The following is a 24305-nucleotide window of genomic DNA, read 5'->3' as shown; positions in this document are numbered from 1 at the left end:
GGCTACATTGACACTACTACCTTTTAGTTTTAAAATACATCCCTGCTGCTATGGTTTTGCCTGGCGTCCACACTACTCCAGAGTTCACGATCACCTAAAACTGAGAAGTTTGGAGACGCCGCTGGCCCCGATTTAGTTTCTCTGGTATGTACGGCCAAAACCGAGACCTTTGGAAAACAATGACGCAGTCACACGCATTCTCTGAGGGTTTGTCACTACAAGTGACCCGGTTAAAGTTACACATAGTCACTTGATCCATTGTCATCATCAAAAACATATGTATGCAGCTTTAAAAAAAAAATTGCACAAGCACATGACATTGGCATGACTTCTTTTTAACATTTTAGGAAATTGAGAACATTTCCCGGACTGTGGCCTCACCTCAACACTGCAGCGAAGGGAAAAGTGAGTTCCACTTTGAGACGTTGTGGAAAGCTGCCCTCAAACACGGGATGCAGGGTTGAAGAGCTGTCCGGGCCTTGGGCTGCTGATTGTCTCATCTGTCTTGGCTAAGTCAGCAGGATGTGACAGCCGCCCTCTCTCTGTTACCCGCTGACCACTGGGCTTGGCATCCTCTCCACTCACCTGCCCTATCACCGCCTCCACCGTATCTCTATCCTTGTCTCACTCTCACCTCAAAGTCTCTGCAGCAAGAATGAGGATCAACGCCTTGGTGTCAGAGAGAAGGAATGTAGGGCTAACAATTCCTGACTGCGGACTTACAAGTTTCGGTTCCGGACGCTGACTTTGGTTGGTTGGTTTCTGAGAACGTTCCTTGTCTGACAAAGGGACCAACCTTCAAGTGTAAGTGATCAATTTGGTATTACTTACTCACAGAGATGCAATTTTTGTAGGATTTTTGTTATTATTATCATCATTTGTGATTGCATGTATTGCATAGTCACATAAAATACAAAATGAATTGCAAACTAACAACACAGCACTTCATCATTTGGTTCGGCATGCTGCATGTTCACTGACTGAGATGTGCTGAATATGTTTGGAGAAGGTGGAGCTTCCAGTTTATCCTGACTGGGCTGCAAATCCTCATTGCCACAGTGATTGTCGTTCAGGTTGCTCAGTTCACTGTGTCTTCTTGTCTCTGTGCCTGTCACTCCTGGAGAAACTGTACATCATACACACGCCTGTCTGTGTTGCTGTGCCAGTTTTTTTTTTTTCTTCTTCTTCTTCAATGCAGGAAATGTCAAAATGATATTACGGTGTGTCATGTATGATTAGTGAAATATCATTTTGGGGGGGTTCTCTGTGTCAGACCGCCCATATGTGTTTGCTACGTTTACACTGTGTTTGATTTTATCCGCATGTGGTCTGTCAAGTTTGACTAAAGCACACAGCAGCTGGTACCTGTATACACATATAAATATATTTCAAATTTGGCATTACAGCACCAACGACATAATGTTTGTGAGCCAAATGATGTTTTGACTTTGAAAAAACATAAAAAAGCTAATAATGAATCTCAGTGAAATCCAAAAGTGATATGTCCCATCTCAAGTTCTGATTTTTGTGTGTGTGTGTGTGTGTCTGTATGTGAGTTTGTGTATTTCAGCACAGCTACCCTGCTCAACATAGTCCTGATCCCAGACTTGAAGCAGCGACAGAAGCTGGCTCGTCAGGGATAACAGATGAGTGTAGATGAACAGTGTCAGGTAAAGTGCTGTGAAAGTCATTTAATGTGTTTTATATCAGTGTGTCTGAATTGTCCAGGAACACTTGAATCACTCAGTGTCAACCAAATACGGCGTAATGAGACTCGCCGCGTCTCATCTGGAGACACATGTCTCTCTGCTGTCACTCAGGCTAACAGAGGAAAAGGGGCTCCTCGAGCCTTTTGAAGCACCCCAGCTATATGAAAGTACTTTGCTTTGCATCAGGAATTTCTCATGCAGGATTGTTTCATTACGAGTCTCCCAGAGAGGGGACAGGGGTCACACTCTGGAGCTTATTCAAACATCTAAATTCAGGAACATAAATTATTAAATGAGGCAACAATCTGGATCGGGACATCTAACTGTTTTTCATGGTGCACTTGAAGGTATTGAATTCCCAAAAGCTGAAAAGCATTAGATTGCTTGAATTAAGAAAGAAAAAAAAATACTTTTCACATCTACTAATCTTGAGCTGCTTTGAGCACTAGACGAGTCTTGGCCATGAAACCCTCCCCGGGTCCGTCTGCCTGTGGTTTTGCTGTGCTTCTCACACCGCTGTGACGCAAGCCTGGCCTGACACAAGAGGGTCTGCTATGGAGACTTTGTGGAATGATGGTGTCTATTTAGAAAACTCTTAGTTTCCTCTATTGTTGCCAACACAAACCATTGGTAGGCAGGTTCCAGTGTTGTCACTGACTATAAAGGAGAAGCTGTGTTGGTTTTCTAGCCGAGGCCTCAATAGGCAAGGGGGTTGACGATTGGAGGGGTGCAGCCTGGCGTCCTACCCTCCTTTCGGTTGTCACAACTGGGGGGGGGGTTTCAACTTTGAGATGAGAGAGAGCGAGATCTCTAATTATCCCCACCTGTGCCCGGCTACAATGGGAGGGTCGAGATGAAGCCATTAGCTGTCTCTTCACTGGCACCACCAAGAGTTTGTATACATCTGTGTCTTATTTTCTTTTCTGGCACAATCAGTTCAGCAAGCTAAGGAGGCATGACCGGATTTGGCAAGTTCCAAGGACTTTGGCAAAGTTAGACAAGGAGGAAGCGGTGAGATGTAGAGAGGGGGATGAGCTGGCATGGACTCTGTGTTTGCTTTCTCCCCTGTCTGTTACTTGAGCTGGGTGTGTTGCCCGGAGAGGCTGCCGTGTTGGTCAAAACAATCCACGGAGCGCCGAAGGAGACAGACACAACGGAGAAAGTTTCGCAGGGGCCGGCTGTGGAGGAAAAAATGTGATTAAATCGGTCTCAAGTCACACATGGTTTTCGTTTTTTGTGTCGTTAACTGGCAGCAGAATCTTCCCAGTATTACAGGTTATCTGCGTCGAAAGGGCACTGTTCAGGATTATCGGGATACTTAGGCTCATCTCCCATTTGACTTACAACACTTGATAGAAAAGGGCTCGTTGTGATTTCAGTACTGTCAGTTTTGATTAGCTGAGTCAAGCCTTTGTCTGGCCCTGCAAGTGTGCATGTTGTCAAAGCTATTTACGAGCAATGACCAGATATGAAGCCCAGACTATTGTGGTCATGTAAACAGCCACATCTGTTTGAACCCACCTGCTCCCCAGTGTTTACCCGCCTTGTAAATAATGAAATAAGTCTCTGTGCTTTAAAAATATTACAGTGGCATGGACTTTTGCGTTAAATGACACGATAATTAATCAGCACTATGGAAGAAAAATATTGTCGGGAGTTGCAAATTTCGAGGTTAAAGTAATCTAAAAAAACAAAACAAAGTCTATGCTTCCACACTACTGTATGTTTTTTCTCAGGTGCGGCTATGTGCATTCATTCAGTCCCTCATTCATTCATTTCTGTCTTTACTTATTTATATATCTCCTTCAGTGTTTGTTTTCATTTTAGTCCCTTGAACCTTGCCACCCTGTGTGTGACACCCGGGCTGTGAGCGAAGACGGAGAGGCGGGCTGGTTCAGAATGATCACTATCATTAACATTCACAGGGGGTTCACTTATCATCCCTGACTGGAGGGACATGGCAGCCATTATGAGACGTCCGCAGGTGGAGCGTCATGATACATATTGCATCTTGCCACAATGGATTTATGTATTCAGTAACAAAAGAAAAGTCTAATGAAAAAATACAGAAGGTGATCCTTTATTCCTCGCTCGACTTCAAGTGAGGCTACCGTGTCCTGGGATGAGGTAGATGCCAGGGGGAATTCCAGGGCTACACTGACCTGTCACTCAGGCTGTGTGCGAGGGGCCACGCTAACCCTTACATTAAACCCAAGCTTTATGGGCAACACATTGGGGCTCTTAACCCTTACCCTCACCCTTCAGAAGAAAGACTGAGGTGATATTTTCATATAAATTGATGTCCAACTTACTGATCCCCAATCAGAGACAATATTGATTGAGTCTGTCTCCAGTTTATGAAGGGATTTACATTTGCAGTCTGGAACCACAGCTTATATTCAGTGATAAACTTTTTGAACACATTTCCTTCCTCAATCCACATGGAAATTACAGTATGACTAAGGTTAGGGAAAGGGAATGATTTCAAAATAGTAGTATATAGAATATTATACATAGTATATAGTATAATAGTTTTGTGACTAGACAGGTATCTTACATGACAGAATTTGCAGCAGACCACCCTCACATTGTCACCCTCACTACGTAAAGAAGACTATTTTGCAAGGCACATGGTGGATATACAGTGTGTGGCTGAGCTAGCTCTACTGCTAATAAGCTAAACTGCTAGCATGCTTACAGCTGATTTTGCAAACACTCCATACGAGCTGGTATTCAGCTTTAAGGTTTTTCTCTTAGGCATTGTGCTGTTTATAAAACATTAAGGTGAAAATCTATTATAACAACACACATACATCCATTGTAGTTATGTTCATATTAACTTTGTTTCTCTCTGATCCTTTTTAATGACATAGTAGGAATAAATATGTCTTACCATTCTTTTCCTTTGCTTCAGAGTTCAAGTAATTTTTCTAGTTTCATTGATCAACTTCTTATACTGTATTGCAAGTAGGCAAGGCGATGGCAATTGCCATTGCCATGGTGAAATGGCAAACAATTAGACGAGTGATGCATTCAGACTGCTATGACCTACAAGACAAGTCAGTTTAGGTGACAGCTGTAAGAAAGGGCAATGACTTTTGGCACAATGTTTCAAAGCACATATGGTAAAAATGGACCTACTGTGTATTGCATTGTTCTAGTCCAAGTAACCACTCAAAGTGCTTTAAACTACAAGACACAGATGCTATTTTCTATCACACATTCACGTACACACTCGGCTGTCAGGGGCCATTTAGGGTTCAATGTCTCGCCCAAGGCCACTTTGGCATGCGCACTGGAGGAGCTGGGGATTGAACCAGCGACCCTCGGGTTAGTGGGCGTCTTCTTCCCGAAACATACTATTGATATTTTTTCCTTTATGTAATGATGGGGGTAACTTCACTTGAACAGAGCATAAGGAGACGCATAATTGGAAACCACATTAAATAAAACAGCAAGGAAAGAGGTCCATGACAGATTTCCTTATGCTTGATTAAAGACACAATTTCTATTCTGAAATTTCCTTGAGTAGAAAGGCTCCCAGACCAGTAATAACCTAATTGGAGAGAAGCCTCTAACTAGTGTTGCTCCTCTGTGTCCCTGTGTATAAATAGAGTCTATAATGGACTGAGGTGTGATGCCATCATTCATCTCTGCTCAGAAACACTCCAGGTTCAGGTCTTTGCTCATTTTCCTAATGATGCTCTTGTTTTAGGTATGTTTTCACTTTAAGGTATGTAAGATTCTAGCTTAATGGATACTATTCATCACTGTTTTCTGTACCCAAGTCCAGTTTACCCGGCAAACTTATTTGACATAACAAATTGCCAAAATGAAAGACTTTTCAAGCTGGGAATTGGTATATTTTTCAAACCAGTGGGTAAATGTAGAAAAAAAGAGCACATCCCAGCCCCGTCTTCGAGGTCAGTCTCCAGTCCCTGTTGACTGTGAGTATTTGCGCTGCTGTGGTTGTATGTTTTGTGACAAATCAATCTATTGTTTGCTTATTTACTTAACGTGGCTGTGCAAAGTGCTATTTAATTTTATAATGTTAATTGACTTAAAGAGGCTTTCAGTGCCAAATACCACTGGCACCAAATAATGGGAGGTCTACTAAAAGAAATGTCTTTTGGGAGGCATATCCCACATGATAGCCTCTGGTTATGCCATGCCTTTATGTGGTAGATTACTTCCTGGCTATAGCCCAAAAAAAGCCTGCTTTTTAACCACTGCTTCTCCCATTTGCCTCAGGATGCTCATGGGCTGGCAGGTTGCACATTACCATCCTGCCGTAGCTTTTAAAAAACATTTCAGCCCTGAAACACAGCTGGCGTCTTGGCCAGCAGCGCAGCATTGGACACAGAATCACACATAACGTGGATGTTATGAGAGAAATTAAAATGTAACCCAGTTAGAATAATAAGCGTGGATTTGTGCTGTGTTCTGTTGTCTGTTCACTTCTCATTCTCCACGCACCAGTCTGAATCAACCGGTCAGGCTTTGATTGTTGTGGGCTAATTTTAAAGAGACATGATACACAGTATGTATTATAAAGAGGGGGCTCTCACTATAATGGAGTGTACGAGAGACTGTTCACATGCATGGCTGCGCCTGTGTGCATGAGTGTGTACTTGCTCATGCCAAATACAGGTTCTATGCGTAGAGTTATGTGTTACTAAACAGCACTAAGATCCCATAGCCCAGTGTGATGCCTTTGGTTTCCAATCTCATGCTTCACGCCCGCTGCCCCTCTATCATGGATTCTTATTTACAGGCAGGACCCTCGCTGAATTCCCTGAGGAGCAGATGATGTGCAGGTCTAGGCAGGGACCATATCCCATGAATACCGTCCCTATCACTATGACAACTATTCAAGAGTTCCAGTAACAGAAGCAGCAAGCTTCTTTATGTGCAGGACTGTCAACTTTAAAACCGTTCACACTTCAGAATTACTTCAGAATCTAACATGTGAATAGATGTATATTTTCTGCTGCAGTTTGCTTTGTTCTAAAAACCCTCTAACTTATGAATCTTTGTGGTATAAATGAACTAATGGCGCTATCTTATTATTTTTCCTTATACTACTGTGGTACTGCTGTGGTTCTATTTAATAGAGCGTACATCTCTGCTCCACATTCCTTCTTTTTAAATTAATCATAAATAATGTCCTTTCTTTAAACATGTCCAAAAATGAAATGTGCAGGAGGAGGAGAGAATATATATGAGCGGTCCAGTGCTCTCCTTGCCCGTGTCATCAACTTGAGCACATTCGAAAGCACCAATGGAACGATAAGTATGCATTTCTAGCCCAGAAACACGATCCTCTATGATATGTGTTTTTATTTATTATTATTTAAATATACTTCAGCTCATATTCTCAAGCATTGATTCAAGCTAAGTGGTTCATACACATAGTCTTAGACACAAAGTCATGTTTTTGACTTGATAAAATAAGTCACGTGTCATCCTGTCCTATAAAAACTGCTGCTGTGGATTTTACTCTACTGCACTGTTGCAGCGACCATGAAGGCAGATGGATTATCCTACAAAATATACATCATAATAGAACACTGATTTTAATTGGCCACCATGGAAGTATGAGAGAGCTCCAGTACCAAGAAAAATATACTATATATAATACTATGTACTTTCAATTTGCAGTATCTTGTAACATCACATTGTATCTGATACTGTGTAGCATATACGCTTTAGGAAGGATAAAATCTGAAATTCTTCATTTGATATTATTATCTTTTACAGGAAAACACAAGTGTGAGGAAAGAAAACATCTAGCAAAAGGCCAAAAAGATAAAATTTTAAGAATTATTCTCATTTTTAGTTTTTGTCTTAATTTTTTAAATTAGATTCAAAATAAAAACAAAGCAATTTCTGGCAATTTAAGAACGGCAAACACAGGGTTCAGCACTCAGATGGATGTAGGAAGTTTGCTGAAGTAACCTGATGTGGTGGGCTAAAGGTGGATATCCCACAATGCTGCAGCCCGCCACCTCCTATTGTCTTGATAGGGGAGCAAGAGATGTACAGCGGCCTCAAATGGAGGTGGCATCTGGTGCCCAATTTGTCATGCCTGAATTACCCAGGAGCTGATAAAGGCTGAAGTTTTAATAAAAGTTGGGAGCAGCAGATAGCAGGGTGAAGGACACTGATGAAGTGTCTTGGGGCCTATTTCCAGCTAGAGATAAGAACCTACAGAGAGGTGGGTCGAGGGTCTAGCACAGTGTGATAATACGCTGGTGCCGAGGAAGAAGGAAAAAAGTGCTGTTGAAATGCAACACAGCACACATAATGGAAAAAATAATAAATAAGCAAATAAATAATGATGATGATCTAAACGAGGAGAAGCCAGGGTGGAGACTGTGGAGTCCTGAAGCGTCTCTGCCTGTAATTTGGCCACCCGCCAGCAGCCATTGCTCACCCTCAGCTGCGACTGCAAGCTCCAGATGTGCCAACGGCACGTTTTGGATTTTGCCAGCTGACTGCACCGTTTGATAGCCCGCTCTCTGGATGCCCATCACCGGCCGCAGAGATAGAATTAAATGATGATGATCTTCCCACAAGTTGGGTGAGGAAACAACGCATATAAATCTTGATTTCATCTCAGCGTGAGAAGTCTTTATCCATCATCACTCTTAATGAACAAGTCATTAGCCGCGATGAATGGCGCTCTGGGCTCCTGCTCGCCACTGCTGCTTTTGTTTGCAGCTTTCAGGGGCAACTTCCTGTGCCCTTTGAGAGGGTCAAACTCATTTCTCCAGATGTGGGGTAACCTCTCTGCTCCTGGGGTGGCTGCACACGCATGTACTAAACAGGGCCTGGAAAAATGAGGATATACTGAGGATTTTTCCGCTTTTGCCACATTCACTGTTCCTCAGCAAGTCTCTGCGTGCCCTATCATTGACGGAGGCACATTAGCAGATTCGGTAGCCGCCTATTATGGTAATTTTATGTGCACAGTCCTCCACTTGATGCGAGCTTGCAATGTAAACAGAAAAACAGCTTTTTGTGTTGGTTTGTAATAGAAAAGTACTGAGGGGATGTAAAACCATGCTGTGCTCCACAGCTACACTGTGATACAAATACACAGTACACCACTGACACAGTGACTACACTGGGTTTATTTCGGCATCAGAAAACCTGATCATTCTTTTATCCTGAGCTGATAATCCCTGTGTTTGAAATGAATGAGCTGCTTGGTGAACAAGATTTCTTCAAGACAAACATTCCCTGGGAGCCTTTCGTTTTTATTTACAATCATTGTGCCGCTAAAAGCATTGTTAAAGAATTTAACAGTGTGCACCATATACCCCCAGGCTACCAGAATCTAAAACACCTACATAAAAGTTAACTCAAACTGTTGTGATCCTCTCCTCTCGTCCTCCTCTGAAGTACGCCAGTGCTTGAAATATGAAAAGAGGAAGGCATCAATTCAGCTGTACAGCAGTAAATGTGAAGAGATAAAGGTTGACACGGGATAATAGAAAATATCTGCCACTAATACACCAAAGTCTGTGTTTGTATTTGAACATAAAGGAGAAGAGTGGCATGTGACTTTCCTTGTTAGTGACAGCTGCCATGTTCCCCAGTCTGCAGGGACATACTGTACTGGCAGATTCATCTGACTTGTACAGTATGTCTGAAGTTCCTCAAATCCCCTGAGACGCATCTTTACATGTTTCATGATTTTCCTGAGGAGAGGTTCCAGTTAAATCTTTTTCAGAAGTTTTGTCCCTTGAATTCCCCGAACGTTTAAGTCCCAGAAATAACAGAGAGACCAAAGACAAAGTGATCTTGAATAGTGAATTTTTGGTAGCTAGCTTTACTGTCTTACCCGTGGGATCTTTCCTGCTCTCTTAAAACAACGTTGTAATTCCAGGTTGTTTTTTTTTGTAATGGCAGATTGTCCAGTGAGCAATGTTGCCGCTGCAGCGCGGTTTTCAGGTGATCAGTCTAATGCTTCAGTTGATGAAATAGAAATTTACTGATGTTGTGGATACGCACCATATTTATCTGTGTTTCCAGTTTCAACACGCACTCAGTATAGGTGCTGAAGTGAAATACCCATTACTGCATGTGTCAGTGTCATAAACAATAGCGTCGACTCCTCGGAAGGAGGCAGGGCGGTAATGGAGGCAGTGCATCAATGTTCAGCACAAGGTCTGCAATTCACACCAGGAGAACACTCACCTGAGCATCAGGAATGCTAGTAGGAGACGGCATAAGCAGGAACAGATGTGTAGAGGGGGACCAGCTTGTAAAACGAGCTCTGTACACACATGACTTAAAGGGTCAGTTCACCCAAAGCATAATAATAAAAAAAAAATTTTCTCAGTCACCCCCTTCTGGAGTCAAGCCATGCATATTTGCACTAGCATTGGTTTTGACTTTGCAAACGCAAAGTGCTACTGAGACGTGTCCCACCACATTCAGATGACGTGAATCAAACTAAAAAAACAACATTTGACGAGACAAAAATGTCTCTGTTATTCACCCACCTCACTGTAAACGGTGTTGTATCACTGTGCCACATTTTTAAATTATTTACGATAAAATTGAGCAAATTAAACTTGATATCATTTTCTGCGTGGCTAGATAAGTGGGAAGACATTTTTAACTTTTAATAACAGAATACTGAACAAAAGGTGGAGCGATGATCACCAAAATGCATTGTGTGTATCCTTGGGGCATATCGCACATTTTGAATGTCGACGACGTGACAGAATGTGGAGTTGCTGCGTACATGTGATGTAAACAAAACAGGGATCCCGCTGGTAACAACATTGCTCCATATCACCACCAGTGATTATAAGTCCATTTTTCTATCTGTAATTAGTCTATTAAGAATAATTGACAATAATTACCTCCACCAAGGAGGTTATGTCTTCGCCCCTGTCCATTTGTTTCTTTGTTGGCTGGCAGCAGGATTACACAAAAACTCCAGAAACAGATTTCCACAAAACTTGGTGGAAGGATGTGATATGGGCCAAGAAAGAGCCAATAACAATTTGGGGCGGATTGAGTAAAAGGGGCAGATGCGGGATATTTTTGCTCTGTCTTTAACATTGCGAAATAGGGTGTTTTTTTCACATTTTCACCAATGTCCCAGGGAATAATTCTTGAATGTACATATCTTAAATAACCCATCATTATAACATGTTTCAGATACTCAACTACATGCACAGAATTGGGGATATTACATTTATTATGATTGTCCAAAGTGCAGGGTAAAAAGTCGTCTTTAGCGTAAGGAGTGATAATGAATAATAGACACTGTAACTGCCTTCTACAAGCTTATGTCTATAAAGCAGTTACATTGGTCTCTCATTACTTGTAATGTGATGGTGCCTGAAGCAGAAAGTGCAATTATATGGGAACAAAACAAGTGCAGAGCAACTTCCTAAGCTTCAGGAGAACATGTTTATATATTTCAATGAGATTATCAAAAGTAGAGAAACATGGCAAAAAATATATATATATATTTTGAGTCTGGGTGGCACTGAACTAAGATGTTGGTCTACACGGATGTGGAAAGTCTCAATCATTTTATCTGTTTCTAAATTGGAAACTGTTTCTTGGGATGTGTCTTCGCCCACTGGAAGTGGCAAATGATTTTCACAATAAAATGCATATTGTCTCCTAGACAATTATAAGAAAGAAGGTGCAGTTTACTATTGTTAATGTTTGGTCTGTGTTTAGGAGCAGCAGAAGTATCTAGTACCAACCATTAGAGCAGCTTTAAATTCACGTAGCATTCTCATACTTGATGAAAGGCGAAATTATAGTAAATCTCTGCAGGAAAAGAGCAAAGACAAAGTTTCCCTGTGTCCTTTTTCAGATTATGTCAGAAACTGCATCTCAGCCAAGTGTTTGACAACTTCACCAAAGAGCAGAGTGCTGCCAGCTCATTGTGCAGCTTTTTCTTGCTCTGACCGCCTGACGTTCTTCTACCCCAGTGGTCATATCGACCACCTTTCCGTACTGTACTTGGTGCCTTTCAGTTTTGTTTGGTAGTGAACACGATGTCTTTACAAGAGGACTTGCCTCAGGATCCCCTGGGACCAGAGTTTAAGATGAGGCTGTTGAATCTTCCAGAGTGAGGTGAGAAGTTGTGGGACATCATGGTCTTCCAACAGCATAACTGAGCTTATTCCTGTTTATATATATATATATATATATATATATATGTATTATGATCTAATTCTTTGAAAGCAACCACACTATTATTTACACCTACAATCAAATGAATGCTTTGAAATTATTGTTCCATATTTTTGCCGTTCCAAACACCAACATCACAAAATAATTCTGCATAAAGGTCACTAATTAGGGGAAAAAAAGATATTACAATCTAATAATAGATTGAACAATATTTGCTGATGTGAAATACATAAAACCTGCAATAACTAGCGAACTAGCTTTTTCTCTTGAGGGCAACAGAGATGGCATTATGAAACAACGGACATTTGGTCACTTGACAGTAGATGTGACAAAATTGTTAGCAAACGCATATTTACACTTTGAACAGACATTGAGCGACATTTCGTTTGAAATCGTCGTTGTCCATGTAATAAATAAGAGTCTATGGCTACATACACACTGATACATTTTAGTTTTAAAATGCCTCACTGCTGCTACAGTTACTGTCCACACTACACACTACACTACTTTAGTTTGGAAACTCCAGGGCTGTGTTGTAGTGCGGATGGTCAAAAATGTAGTTTTTTGATAAATCAAGACAATCATGGTTTCACACAAACACGTTCCTGATTGGTTCTTTTGGGTCACGACTGGACGCAATGGTCCGTGAATGGACACGTGATATGCGTTTTCAGGTGCCTTGGTATACAAAGACATTACTTCTGTTACAGAGCTAAAACGCTCACCTGGATGGGGATCATGTTAGTTTCAAAACACTGTTTAAAAATAAAGACATACTGAAGAAGTATGGATGCAGCCTAATAGTCACTCTTTTGTTAACTTCTCCACCACCTCCTGGCGGGAAATACCTGCCAGATTCGAAGCCAAATGCTTCACTACATTTGCCAGCTCGTCGATAACTTTGTCTGTCTGCTGCTTGATGCAGGGCAGGTAATGTACACTGGGTCTTTAAAACGACGCTGTGCTATGAGAGGAGAGCTGTGGGTTAATTACTTTACTTTTTAATTAATTATTACACGGCCATTAGATCCATTATTACAAAAAACATTAATTATAGCAGCTGTAAAGTGCTACCTGTTGACTGAAGGAAGCTTGCAGGTTTGTGCACCCTGGTGTTGGTCCGCTGCGACGAGCCATCTATTGCATGATCAGTAAGAACTTTAGCTGTCTTGATTCTGATTTTGACCTATGAATTAAACGGATCATATCTTTGTGATTAAGCAAGGTACAGTACATCGTCGGTATAGTAATGGCTAGAAAATCCTGTAGATTATAGACAGAGTTTGTTGGTACACTGGCTCCAAGAAAGGTTTTTTTTTCCCCCACAGAGCTGTTATTTCCCTGGTTTAAGGTGAACATAACGCAGCTGCTGATGGATGTTGTTGGAGAGAAAGGCAGAGCGATACGGTGATGACTGTGGCCTTGTCAGTAATTCAGCAGATCAGATGACACTTCAATAGAAGAGCCAGAGTGTGGGGTGGAATTTGAAAATTGAGTTGACAACACCAACGATAAAGGCGTTATGGTCTCTGGTATTGGTCTTTAAATGGCTGGTGGTTCTGTTGTTGAACAATGTGCTTGTGAGAGATTGCTCTATGAAACAGCAATATTGCCTCTTGCGCATGAAAGTTTTGGCTTTAATATTTTTGGTGTAAATTGAATAACAGCAGAACAGTAGGTCCCAGTAGGTGTGGGTATCCAGGAGTCTAAATTCAGCCTGGCTTGTGTAACCAGATAAATGCATATTCTGTCATTCTTGTGACTATAAATCAGGAAACCGCATTTTTTATTCTTTAAGACCATCAAAGAGTGTAAAAGCAGAGAGATTATGAACCAGAAGTGATGCAATATTTTCAAGAGGTGTGGATGCACTGGATTTAAACAAAAGCAGCTATGGTGTAACATTAACTTTGCGCTATCCTGTCAAGATTTCCGTTTAAAGTGTTATTTTTCACCCTCGCTGTTCTGTCTGATTTAAAATGGTTTGGAGGAAAAGTCTGCAAATCCTCCTTGAGCGGATTAGAGCTGAGGTTGGAAAACTTGGGGCAATTTCATGTGCTTGCTAAATTGCATAGATATCAGTGAGTCAGAGGCATATAATACTGTAAAGCCATTTTTTTTTTTTTTCTAGAAGGATCACTGAGACTTTGTTGCCTCCCTGTGCGGAATTTGGAAGTTAATCCAAAAAACACAGTATATTTTTATATAATGTTTTGTTTGTTACCAATAGAAAATGTAAATGTATTTAATATGGAAAAGGTTGTTTTGTTTGAATGTGGATATGTTTAAAATCCTAATGCTAATACTATGCTGCATAGCTGTACTATGAGCATTGTGCATGTACTTAGGGGAACATGCAGAATGTGTGCATCTCTGAAGGAATTGCGTCAGCTTCTGAAGAATGCATTCATGTTCCCAACCCCGACTTTTTAACACACATTTCAGAGGAGGGCTGTCAGCTTATGGCATATTAGCTGGATGGGTCTGATTCCCGGGGGACACAAGGGTAGCTTGGAGGGATCCCAGGGAAGAAATAGAAGACACACTATGTGAAATGCTTTTCTCTGTCATTCCAATTCAGCACAATAAAAATCAAACCCAGCTTGGCCACATAACCACAGCTTTACCTGGAGCCTTCCAAAGTACAGTACCACCCTCAGATACTATACAGTTGTTGTAAAAACAATGCTGTCCAGATCCATTTTTATACTTTTATAAAACAATGAACTGTGATTAAAAAAAGGCCACCAATGGCCTATAACTCACACTGAATTAACAGCAATCATGAACATAGTCATGTCCAATGGTCTGAGACCAATTTGGACTGTTATAATGTTTTTACTTCAAAAAGCATTATATTGGATGTTAGATCTCAAATATAATAAGGATGGTCTTAGCATTTAGATTCCTATGCATAATGTGTACACAGTAATTTCATAAAAAAAGTATAACTTTTTAATAGTGTACATATGTATATATATGTAAACATTTTTTGTTGAAGAATTTTAGCAGTGACGCTCACAGTGTGCTCCCCATGTTGTTTTCTCCATTGCTGACTGAGTACAGTAAAACAACCTCCGCCACGCTACTTGCCCTCATGGACCCAGAAAACATGAAATCAATACTGTATGCATTTCAAGCAGGAAAATTCTGTTATTGAGTATACTCCTTTATAATGGTTTCCATTATTGACATCTATGAGTTATGAAATAAAACCTAATACAATGAGGATGAGGAAAATAGTATTTGAGGGTTTTTATTGGATCAATTTAAAGTAAGAGCAGTGCGCTCTGACGACAATAAAATGCTAATCTCGCCCTGTGTATACAATATCAAAAAAGGTTTGAAAAGGGCAGGGGTATCAAAAATGTTAACACGAGAGCGTGTGAGAAATAATCATGGGGTCTACAGACTTGTCTTTCTCGATTTTCTGAGGGGGGATTCTGTGGGAATTCAACCTGACAGTCATGAATGTGATTGGTTAAGTTCGCCAAACACAGAGCGATGGCTTCAATGTAGGAAAATACTTTTCTGGTACAGAAGGTTGATGTGATAAATGATCAAATAATCAATTTATCTCTTTATCTGTGGCAAAATAAACTTTTTCTCTTTTTTTGACTAACAAGAATGAAGTAGGTCTACTACAGTACATGCTGTTTATATCCTTGTAAATGTAGTCAACCTGGATAGTATAATTAGTAAATATATTAAGATTGAAAAATGCTTTTTTGCAATAAAACAATAAAATGATATTGCAAAACTACTGCTGATTCTTATTTTTAACTTAAAATTGTGATCGTCACTAAAAACGAAGAAGCTGTTTTTGGCATATGGCTGCTTTTAACCATTATTATTTTCACCATTGTGTTATCTACCAATAATTGCTGCAACACCATACCATATAAGAAATTATTAATATTTATTTCCCAATCGTCTCACAGAACACAGATTGTGCATACTACAGTGGGACTAGTGCTATTGATGCAGCCCTCTGAACATGGCTGATCTCAGATGACCCCCCCACCAACCCCCACCCCATCCCCAACCCACCTCCCCTTTCTTATCCATTACATGGGGGCTGAATGATGGTGATTTGGTTGAGGCCCAGTGAGTGCCTGTAGAAAATTGGTTGGTTGATAAAAACCCTCCTATCAAAGGGGGCTACTTTCTCATTTACATTTAGATGAGTATTGATTATTTATTTACTCAGTGGAGTGGGATTCTTTTCCAATCTTATCTCTCGTCTGTGCCTGTCACCTGGAAAAAAAGAGATAGAGTTCTTGACACCGCACTAAAATAACGGCATTTTGTCGAGCAGATAAAACTTGGAATGGTGGTCCCTGCCTCTATATTCTCCTTTTCCTCCTACCCACTTTTGACGGAAAAGGGAAAGTTTAGAAAATTAAAACTGATAGCCCTTGCTCAAAAGGGTGGGTGGGGGTGAAGGAATCTCAATTTGCAAGGGGGATCAAGTCAAATTGGTTGTCCAGATATGGTCAGGCTGCTTCCACCGAGAAATCTTGTCTTAGTTGTCTCAGACATTTTCTATCAGATATAATATAATATTGTTTGATAATTGTGACATGAAACAGTTCTGTACATTTTACCTCATAGTACCTATGATGAGATTTTATCACGTACTGCACGCTGAGCTACATATGATCCCAGTGTTTGCAGACGTGTGGAAATGAAGCCCCTGGACTTGTCTGTCATGTTCTAAGTGCTAAACTCTGGTGATGTTTGGGTGGTTGAGCTGGGGATTGGCCATGCATTGCCAATGAGTCTGGAGGCTTGTGTCAGCATGAGGAGCATTGTGAGACTGACTAAAGGTGTTTAGGGTGGGAGGTGCAGCATGTGGGTGCTCTGTTGGAATTGGGAACCCCTGACAGACCCTGCCTCTTCTTCTCAGCTCTTTGATGGAGAGTGAAGAGTCTCTTGAGGTGGTCTCTGTCAGCTCTACTCCTACTCAAAGCAGACACACGGCTTCAGCATAACACTGCCGCGCCATCTCACCCTTCACCCTCCGGGCCACTCCCATCCTCTCATGGTCACTTTTCATCTCCTCTGTCTCAGTGCAGGGGATGTTGCCACATGTAAATGGACTTGTAATCACTCTATTTAGAGTGTGTCTAATGGGGAGCTTGCATATGCTTTGACCCCAGAGTAGATCAAGGTTGGCTGTATACTGTAGGCTGGCAGAGTGAGGAGAGCCACATGGACAATGACTATTCACTACTACCTCACAGAAGGTGACTTATTATGCTGCTCAAGGATTATAGCCCATTTTTCTTTGTTAGCCAGTCAGTCATTAGGCCAGTTACACATCTGGATCCTCACAGCAATTTAAGGATATGGAAGGTTCCCTCAAAAAACCTAATTAGCCCAACTGAAGAGGAACATCTTGTTTTCCTACACCCCTAATGGATTGTACCAAGGTCTTTTGAAATGCAAACCCATCAAGGAGATGGCTGAAAACCTCCACCCACCCTCAACCACCACCACCTTGCCTAAGAGGAAACATCCTTATTGCTTATCGCGCTACTTTTGGTGCATAGAAAATATCAGTAATGCTGTTTAAGGATGCTGTTTTTTCCATGAGGTATGATACAAAATGCATCCCAACTCCCAACCTCAATATTCTTGTTCAGCTCCTTCGCTCAGTCAGTACCAAACAATAAATTGTAAAAATTTGGCAAAATGGGCAAACTGGGTCATTGCTGCAGACACAAAATGTCATATATGGATGTAAAATAAAATGATAAAGTTGTGTAATAGAGGCAAGATCCATTCTATTTTTTTTTTTACTTTCAATATCTAGATTTTCTACTGCAGAACTCTTGTGCCTCTTTAGAAATTGCTAATAGTCGGGTGTAATAAAAAAAAGCAGAGTTGTGAGATACTTGCTGGGCGGTTAAGGAGGTCCAACCAAATTCAGTAGATCACTGTCTGTCAGCCTGTCATATCTCTCATGTGGAGAGAAGTACACAGGCCCGGGTGTAACCCACACTTTAGTCTCTGTTTGTCAGTAGGTGAGGACAAACTACCAAGTTGCGACACAGAGCTGCACAACATCATATGGCCATTCACATAAATGTATTTGTTTCCCCCCTTTTAATTTAATTCAGTTTATTCATTTACTTTTTTACTTGGGATTATAAAGTATTCACTAACTGAAAAAAAAAAGCGGCACACATTCAGCACACTGACTCGCCCAGACCTCTCAGGCCTGAGTGTGCGCCTTGGCATTGTTACTGTAGCTGTGAGGCAAGGGAAGTGAATTGGTCTATCAGCTTTCCAACAACAACAGAGGATGAATGGCAAGGTAAGTACAGCACAGACTTGGTTAGCTCGCTGATTAGATGACAAGCTGTAAGGTTCGGTCAATCAAGTACGCCTCAGAACTGCTCATTTAAGGCTCTCGCTTTGAAAATGACGTTTTCAGCTATCCCCATAGGACAGCACGAGTCCAAGAAGAGATCTCATGTTTCTATCTTTTCCTTGAGCTTGTTCTAACACTAAGATGAGAGTCGGAGTTTTCTCCTACTTCTCACATCATGCTGAAGACAAACTAGCGCAAGCTCATGTGTGTCTAATGCAAATATACAGTATATGTGTATATGTAAGTATAGAGGTTTTATTTTAAGTTGTTTAACCGTGTTACTGTTATTTAATGTAATGGTATTTGTTAAGTAATGTTGTAAATTGTTTGTTGCTGTTGTGGTAGTGTTACGTTTAGGTTTAGGTTTAGTTTGTTGGTTGGTTGGTAAAAAAATTGTATACTTATAATGGCAAAATATGGGTCAGGTAGGGTAATGTTTTCACTTGTATTCAAGTTCAGTTTTAAAGCTGCTCTAAGTCACTTTGATACAACGAATAAGTTACTTATTTTGTCTTTTCTTGATAAATCAGAGTTGGAAATATGTTTTTATAAATTCCCTTTTAAAATGTTCAATTGTTCTTTTAAACAAGTGTGTATTTTACAAAGTTTGAATTTTATATTTCACCTTGTCATCTCTTTGTCCATCTCTTCTCTCCTGCAACCACTTACTTTATTTATAACGTTTTATTTCATCTTATTTGTGTGACCAAACTTTTGACAGGCGGTGCTCTGGACTCCACTTGGCAAAGTTTTGCACAAGACAGAAAACTCACCTTTGCTTCAGACTCCCACAACCCTTTCTCTTTGTGCAGATGCGCAGGGCCAGAGGTTGGGAAGAGGACCTGTCTGAGGCATCACTACCTCCATTCCTCATGGCTACATCTGCCAGAGCCTCCTCCCACCTGTCTGATGCTGCTGAGATTTATGTGGCTGTATAGGAGGAGGCCAATCCAGTGTGCCAGGCCATGTGTAGGCTTCCTTTTAAACTGACAGTTGTGTGTATGATACTGTAGCTGACTTCCAGCGAGTCTTGGCCCAGTGTATCTGGGATCTGTCATAAGTGAAAGCTTGAAAAGGTTAGGACAGTTCAGGGAAGATAAATGGTGAATTGGGAGGACAGCTGATGTAGGAACGCAAACACTTTGAGCCGATGGAGCGGACTGAGGCTGGGCTCCCCATCCCACCACACACTGCGGTGGTGTCTGATACCTGCTACAACAGCTACAGATGGAGAAAATCATCCACCGTGTGCTCCACTAAAAGAAGTTTCTACAGAGCGGGCCATTCACTAGCCACTCTATTACCCTCATCAAAACAAATGATAAAGAATGGTTACTGGGTTTTCACAATGTCTTTTGTATAATAAAGCTCGTTAACTGCATTGCGCAAAACAAATGGGCAGAATAATCAGTATACTTATTGACATTGTGTCATTTCTACTTAGAGCAGGAAGAGGACTCTCACTACGGCTCCAGGCTTCGCCTTCTCTCTCTCAAGAGGATGCGCACTAATGGCTTCTGAAAGCAGGGATCGAAGGAACTCATAAAGCCCTGCAGGATGAGACGAGAGGAGGAGGATGATTATTAATCCTTTTAATCTGAGTACATGACGCTCTTTGCTAGTATACAGGCCTGAGACCAATATCACGCTGTATCACACAAACTAATTGCAGATGGTGTTTATGGTGCTAAGCTTAAAAGAGGTTAAAAATCAACCTTTCAATTACTTCAACAGTTGTCACAATATACACCAACTTATTTTATTGCATTGATTTTCAAAACTGGTAAAATGTCAGAATGATGTTTTTTGTCTGTAACTCAAGTTCACATTCACAGATGTGTCTCATTAATTTATGTAATTTATTCTTTGTTCATATGTGCATGTGACCCTAGCCCACATGGACAGAGAAGTTTGACTGCTTGGTTAAATGCTACTGCACATGAGGCTCTACACTGTTCAATAACATAATACAGTATGTTCATAATTAAGGGTTGAAGCAAGCATCAGCAGACCCTCTTTCCATGTATAACAATTTGATTATCATGAATAATACTCCTGTTTTGACTATATACTTTTACCTCACTGCCCCAGTTACAGTATATATTCACAAATCCTTTCCAAAGTCGAAATTGTCTGACATGATTAACTCACAGAAATATATCTGTGAAGAAGTGTGTAACACTTTGGATATTCATTAAAAAATCCAAGTATCATGACTTATATATAACAAAAAAATTCTGTGCCCCTGCTCCTGATTTTGGTACATTTTCTTGTATTTTGTTACAATAGACATGAGCATGGGACCAATCCTCTCATCTTACTTTGAGCAAGTAAGTGAATAAGCGTATTACCCGAAACGTCAAGCATTTTTCTTTAAGAATATTCTTAAGATTCATATTTTGTTCACAGAGTGAGAACACATCATCCGGCAATGCTCCACTGCTGTTTTTTAAGTATTACCCATGCTTCACCCCCTGCTGTTTTATATTTGCTAATAAAAGCTGATAGACGGATAAATCAAAGATTGGGTGCGTCTGCATGGCCGCACAGGTCAAATCCACGGTGTGTGAGCTGCTCTGCTTCACCGTTATTAAGAGATGACTGACAGCTGTCATGTCCTCATCACTGCAGACTGATATTTGTCAGAAGCCATCTCTCTGACAGAGGATCTGTGGGTCTTTTCAGCCAAGAGACGGCTCACTCTACGGCTGCTTCGGTGCTGCGAGGCTTCACCTACAGGAGAGCGACGCCTGTAATCGGCCCTTGCAGATGAAATTATGTCTGAATTATTTCCTGTTATATTTTTGTCAAATCAAAGCACAATATACATCTTGAGGTTTCTATTTTTTTTGCAACAATTATGCTCTTTATTTTACCATTTGATCATGTTGTTACTGCAGATGCAAGGTAGCATGAACACACAACTGGATTTACAGTAATGATTATTAACTCAAACTGCATTATTTGCAGGGGAGACAATACACACACCTGTGATCTGTTTCTGCGTCAAGCTGTTGTCTGGTTTTTAATGATGCATACTTAATAATTTATTTAAAAGTCCATCTTTCACCACGTGGCTCTGCTGTGTGTTTATCATCATTTATCATCTGCATCAATGTGCCCGGCTGTAGAGAACCATGCTGTGAGAATGAGTCAATGCTGTTACTGTTGCTTTGTACTGCTGCCTGAACAACCCAATCATCTGGCCCCACTCTCACTTTCCTCATCAATGCAAGCGCCCGTAATGTATGATAGAGCTGTGATTTATAATCCATGCTCAAAATTAAACAGCATAAATTACTCTTATTTACTCTGCAGGTGATAAAGATCCCGTCAAATAATGTCACTTGAGCATAATTTTTATAGAACAAATGAAATTTGTTATCAGGGAAAAGCAGGTCAAGTTCATCAATTAAAAGTCTACTCTTTTTTTTCTTCCCCCTCTTCGCTGTAAATGGTCCAGTGCTATTTAAAATGATTGATTTTATTATTTCTTCATTTATTAAAGTACTACGTGAGGCGGTAGCATGAGCAATCAGGACAACAGAAACTGACTCAGCAGAAATGTCTTAAACACTGGCACATCACATTTGGACTCGACTCGTCTTTGTGAGTGTTTTGACCACATCCACTCAGGCACAAAACACCGGGGAGGACATTTAAGATAAAATTCAGGAAAGGTGACATTTCTCTTTCAAAGGGCCCTATTTAAAGAAACGCACTATTTCTACTTTGAGTGGAGCACAGATGTTAAGTGCTTTTATTTCTGTCAAACCTTTGGGAAATGACTTTTTGAATTATATATACAGCGGAGGGAGGTGGAGGGATTTTAATAAATGTCTTGTCAACGACTCAAATCATCCAATAAATGAGACAAATCCGTTTTCACGAGGTGCATTTAAAAAAATGTTATTTTGTTATAACTGTGTATTCAGGAGTGACCGGCTGCAATCAAGAGCGCAAGGGGTTAAAATCTGTGCTACTTGGGAGTGTGTCCCCCAGGAAAAGGAATGAGGTCCCCGGGAATGTTTTACAGATAAAATAAAAGAATCGGGAGAATGAGCAAAAGAAGAGAAGTTGAATATATATTTCATGTGATAAGAGAAAGATGAAGCGCAAGAAAAAAGATTCCATTACAGCTGCGACAGTTACAAAACTGCTGCTGTGTGGAGTAGCCTCTGTTGAAAAGATTGATGCAAGAAGGACTGACCTTGGCTTGGAGCAGGAGTCGGTGATGTATGTATGAGCATCTCCCTGCTAAATGGACCCAGATTTGTAGCACTAATATACATGGAAGCCCAGTTCCAAACTCGCCACGGCCATAAATCAACAGCCACTTTGGGTGTCATTTCTGGTTTATATTCTACTATTGTTCTGTGCTTTTAATTCGTGTCACTGCCATCTGTTCATTTGATGCAGTTTCATACTGTATGATTTGGCTGTGGAGATACTGTGCAGACAATCCCTGCTAGACCATCAGTGTGGATTAACTGCACCGGGTAAATTCCTCAGAGGGTTTCTCCGTATGTAAATAGAATGTGAATTGAGTGAAATCCTTACACATTGTCTCAGTGAAGGAAGAAATCTATAAAAGCACATCCATGGTTTGTTTCAATGTTAAAAATAAACTCCTGTTTTACTCCTTTATATATTTAAGACCAATGTTTTGTTGAATCACATTTATTCAGTTTTATTTACCATAAGACTGCAGGTTTTAAAAGTGTACCTACATTTAACTTAAACAGATGTGTCTCTCTGTTTATGTGCATAGGACAATGTCATTAAAGGTTTTGAGCTCCATGAATAGAAGCGACTTGACATCGTATGTTAGAGGATTTACACAAGGGAAATCAACGCATGATAATTCTGCCGGCTACTGGGGCCCCATTTTACAGTTCAACAAAGAAACTTAACATTGTTTAATTGCCTTTATATTTCACGACTATCTCTATTTGTTTATGAAAATTTATTATGAGTGTGACTTTATTTAGAGGTTTTTCATGACCTGAGATGCAGCATGCTTACAACATTTTTTTTCAAATGCTTTAAGTCTGATTTGTGCACATGGTACTTTCTATGCAGCACTATCCTTCCTTAATCGCAAATACAGTATTATTAAAGTTTTTCTACCAATTCATAAGAGGTCCAACAGGGAGTAGACTGACTCCAAATATCATTTGTGCGTGACCTTGTATGTCTTTTTGTCAGGCAAAACCATTCAATATTTGGTGTGATAACCGGGCTTTATGACCAATTCTTCTTCATGCACCTCCATGAAAGTTGCAAGCTCAGTGTGTGTCAAATGTCTCCGCATCAATATTAAGTTCAGAAGAAAAAAAAAATGAATTTTCAAGATGGAAAAAAATGTTGATGTTGCTATTATTATCACTTTTTACACATGCATGTAGTTAGAAACATCCAGATACTTAATTAGGGCCATCTTCAAAACCTAAGGCTGTGTATCTGTTGTTTTACACTGCACCTAGATTTCCAAGCAAAGTCTCCCTGACAGGAGCAGGGGGGTGTTTCATATGCAGAGGGAGGTGCAGTGAAGGAACAAAGTGACTGATCATTACCAGACTCGATTAGACACTGGTCAACCCTGTCCTCAACTGCAACTACAGTATGTCGGGAAGACTGGAATGATCTGAGAAGGAATCTGCCAAGAAGCAGAGATAATATGACTTGATTTCAATGCAGTGTCACCCATCAACTGCACGGACCCCTTACGTTTGAATTAAGTGGCACTTAAATTGTGATACTATAAGACATATAAGGAATAGTGGCAGAATGGAGTTGCATCAGCAATTTAACTTGGAAGGGGTCTCGAAAAAATTTACCAAGATTTGATTTTGAGTAAATAATGTCAAATGATATCAAGGAGACTCTCAAGAGCAAAACTCAACAGATTATTAAAGTAATGTCGGCAAACTTTTCAATTCTTGTCCATGTGTGTGTCTGCGTGTGTGTAGGGACAAAGTACATTGACAGAGGTCAAAAAGATCATTTTTGTTTTGCTTTGTGGTAGACTGGACATTGTG

At 40.5% G+C, this 24305-nt stretch overlaps 1 long non-coding RNA gene across 1 annotated transcript; it reads left to right on the top strand.

The window, feature by feature from the left end:
* Positions 1–536: 536 nt before the first annotated feature.
* On the top strand, positions 537–22911 carry LOC118314575. The gene is made up of 2 exons (XR_004794680.2): positions 537–1670; positions 19077–22911. It is a non-coding gene; the product is annotated as an uncharacterized LOC118314575 (long non-coding RNA).
* The last annotated feature ends 1394 nt before the right edge of the window (positions 22912–24305 follow it).

This window comes from Scophthalmus maximus, chromosome 19, assembly GCF_022379125.1.
Source record: "Scophthalmus maximus strain ysfricsl-2021 chromosome 19, ASM2237912v1, whole genome shotgun sequence".
Taxonomy (NCBI): domain Eukaryota; kingdom Metazoa; phylum Chordata; class Actinopteri; order Pleuronectiformes; family Scophthalmidae; genus Scophthalmus; species Scophthalmus maximus.
Note: the sequence above shows the minus strand (reverse complement) of the source record. Positions and strands in the feature narration are given on the sequence as shown.